The 3,854-nt window shown below is 38.2% G+C and overlaps 1 pseudogene; it reads left to right on the top strand.

Annotated features, from left to right (window-relative positions):
• The first annotated feature begins 664 nt into the window (after positions 1 to 664).
• On the top strand, positions 665 to 1,686 carry LOC100954249 (annotated as a pseudogene).
• Positions 1,687 to 3,854: the final 2,168 nt, after the last annotated feature.

A 3,854-nucleotide genomic window follows, 5' to 3' on the forward strand; every position in this document is an offset into this window, starting at 1 on the left:
GTGGAGGCCATGAAAGGAAGGTAAACATGGCATGATCATATCATCATAAAAAATGTCTCTTGCAATGCTGCCACGGGAGAAGCAACAAGGCATGAGACTTTAGAATACCCACTCTGTGTGGGCATGTGGAGAAGGGGCAGTGGCTAGCCAAGCTCTCCAGTGAAGGCATGATGGACTTAACTGGAATTTTACCTTACTACCAAAGACTTTCTTCTTAAGAGTCCAAAAGACTCTGCTTTGTACTACCAAAATTATTGAGTGGTGGGTTTAGAGCTAGCACTAAAAAATTATCATAAATTAATTAAAAATAAACATCAGTTGATTTGGAGCCCACTTACATGCAAATCTGGATATATTAACTGATAAACTACATAAATCTAACTGTAGTAATAGTTGATAGCATGACACTTTTCTCTTGGAGTTCACGGTCTAGTTGGTAATGATACAAAACATTTATTTATCTACTAATATAGCTTAAAGTAAATGGAAAATAAGTTATTTACACAAAGAACTTCAGAACTTTTAAGAAAATCACCAAGCACCATGTTCTGCCTGAGCTATGGCGGACGTTTCCAGGGCAGCCAACCTAGATCCTCTGAGTCCCGCACCACCTCCCGTGGAAGCTTGAACTAGCCGTGAAGCTTTCTCCCTTTGTCTCACAACCATGTCCACCAATGAAAATACTAATTCACCAGCTGCCTGACTTAACAGGTTCAAGAACAAGAAAAAAGACAGTATGGAAATGAGGTGACGCCAAATAGAAGTTAATATTGAGTTGAGGAAAGCTAAGAAAGATGACCAGATACTGAAAAGGAGAAATGTAAGTTCATTTCCTGACAATGCTACTTCTCCACTGCAGGAAAACCAACACAACCGGGGTACTGTAAATTGGTCTGTGGATGACATTGTCAAAGATATAAACAGCACCAATATGGAAAACCAGCTCCAAGCTACTCAACCTTCCAGGAAACTACTTTCTAGAGAAAAACAGCCTCCCGTTGACAATATAATCTCAGCTGGTTTGATCCCAAAATTTGTGTGCTTGTTGGGCCGAAGTGATTGTAGTCCCCTTCAGGTTGAATCTGCTTGGGCACTAACGTTACTTCTGGGACATCAGAACAGACTAAGGCTGTGGTAGATGGAGGTGCTATTCAGCCTTCATTTCTCTGTTGGCATCTCCCCATGCTCATATCAGTGAACAAGCTGTCTGGGCTCTGGAAAATATCACAGGTGATGGTTCAGTTTTCTGAGACTTGGTTATTAAGTATGGTGCAGCTGACCCACTGTTGGCTCTTCTATCTATTCCTGACACCTCATCTTTTTCATGTGGTTACTTACATAATCTTACCTGGATATTTTCAAACCTTTGTCCCAACAAGAATCCTGCACCCCCATTAGATGCTATGGAGCAGATTCTTTCTTCTTTAGTGCATCTCCTGCATCATGGTGATCCAGAGGTATTAGCAGATACCTGCTGGGCTGTTTCTTACCTTACTGATGGTCTAAAATCTAAATGAATGCATTGAAATGGTTGTGAAAACAGGAGTCGTGCTCCAACTTGTGAAGCTTTTGGGAGCTACCAAATTGCCAATTGTGACTTCTGCACTAAGAGCCATAGGGAATATTGTCACTGGGACAGCTCAGAGAAATATTTCTCTGTGGAGGATAAGAAGGATCAAAATGTAGTACCAGAAACTACCTCTGAAGGCTATACCTTCCAAGTTCAGGATGGGACTCCTGGGACTTTTACATTATATAGCTGAGACACAAAGTTGTTGTGTACTATGTTTGGTATAAGTTTGTCTTACTGTTTCTCTACTATGAACTCTTTTTAAATGTGGTTTGTTATTGCAGCACTTTTTACAACAAAACTATACTTGAACAGTTCCAAGCTATACGTACTGTAGGTAGCCTGTCCTCTGAAAGGGTTTCTTATTTCTATGCGGAATTTCATATCTCGCAGTCTCCTGTAAATAAAGATTAAAGTCTACCTTTTTCTTTATTTAAAAAAAAAATCGCCAGGAAGTGACCTAGTCACAAAAAGCTTGTAAGATGTAGCAGGACTTAAAGTATGTTTTGTTAGCCAAAGAGAAAGAGGTAAAGGAGAAAGGAGGACTTTCTTGTCAAGAGAAGCACTTTAGAAAAACGCAGACTTTAGATACTTCAAATTTTCTTTTCAGGTGACATCTCTCCAGATTCTAAAGATAAGCTCTATGCTGAAATTCTAACTTGAATTCAGGTCATGTCTTCCTACATCATTTTTATGGCATTGAAATAACCTTGTAGGGAAAGACATTCATTTTTCCTCTAACTTCTATTCAACCCAGGTAGAGATATTTTTAGGTTTTAAGAGATTACCATCTAAAAGACAGCCCTTAAGTATAGCCAGGATGCACCTTCATTTAAATTCATATGGGAAATAAGAACCACCTCTGTCTACACACCGTAACTCTTATGTGTAGTCTCGTGTATTTCTCAGGTGCTACCTATGATAGGTTGGTCGTGTACTAATAGCCCCAGGTTGTGATCCTGCTGAGCCTTCTGTCTCAATACAGTCATTTTTTCCCTCTCTGGGCTTTATACACACAGTGAATAATGAAAATCCAAATGAGACAAGGTTCTCCTTCCTTCCAAACCATATAATTTAGTGAAGACAGAAGTCATGATGAGACAGAAAACTTGATTTTATAGAAATGTTATAAACATTTTTTCTTTTATATCCTATAATTTGGGCTGATTTTCTTTACAGGTGAAAGTGACGGCTATTTTAAATGACAGCAACTCTTCCCAGATGCCCTTGCCATGAGGTCTAAAGCCAAATTTTGCACCCACTTGCCTTCCCCCACCTTCCTCTCCTCCTCCAGAATCAGGGAAGAGGAGTTGTTCTCTGTGAGACCAGTTCAAGGTATTTCCCACAAAGGTCAGACGAATGCAGAGATTGGTGATTTATTATGTGGTAAATATAGTGTGACATTAAGAATTATTTTATTGATGTGAAATTCACATAATAAAAAATTATCCATTTTAATGTGTACCATTTCACAGCATTTAGTACATTAATAAGATTGAACAACCCATGCTTATGTCCTGTTCCATAACACTACATCACCTCAAAATAAAACAAATTAAACAGTCACTCTTGTGCTCACTCCAGCAGCACGTATACTACAATTAAACAGTCACTCTACACTTATCTTTCCCCCAGCCCCTGACAACCACTAATCTATGTACTTGTCTTTATGGATTTACCTATTATGGCTATTTCATGCAAATGAATTCATACAATATGTGACCTTCTAAGTCTGCCTTTTTCACTTAGAAAAATGCTTCCAAAGTTCAACCACATTGTACAACAGAATACTATTGCATTATTATGTCATTATTTGTTATGATGAAATAATATTCCATCATATACCACATTTTGTTTTTCGCTTATTCATTCATCCACTGATGGGCACTAGAGTTGTTTCTACCTTGCAGCTATTGCAGATAGTGCTAGTATGAACATTCATGAAAAAGGGTTTGAGGACCTATTTTTAACTCTTTGGGGTGGGTGTATGTCTAGGAGTGAAATTGCTGAGTCAAGTAGTAATTCTAGGTTTAAGGTTTTTAGAAACTTCCAAACCATTTCCCAAAGTAGGTGTATCATTTATATTCCCACCAGATATGTACAGGGCTTAAGCATCTCCACATCCTCATTAACATGTCTTTTTTTCCTTCAAAAGAAAAAAAAAGTAGCCATCCTAGTGGGTATAAAGTGGCATCTCATTATGGATTTGATTTGCATTTCCCTAATAGCTAATAATGTAGAGCATCTCTCAGGTATTTCTTGTCATTTTTATGCCTTTGAAGAA

Source organism: Otolemur garnettii, unplaced genomic scaffold (assembly GCF_000181295.1).
Source record: "Otolemur garnettii isolate 467f Iridium unplaced genomic scaffold, OtoGar3 scaffold00008, whole genome shotgun sequence".
NCBI lineage: Eukaryota > Metazoa > Chordata > Mammalia > Primates > Galagidae > Otolemur > Otolemur garnettii.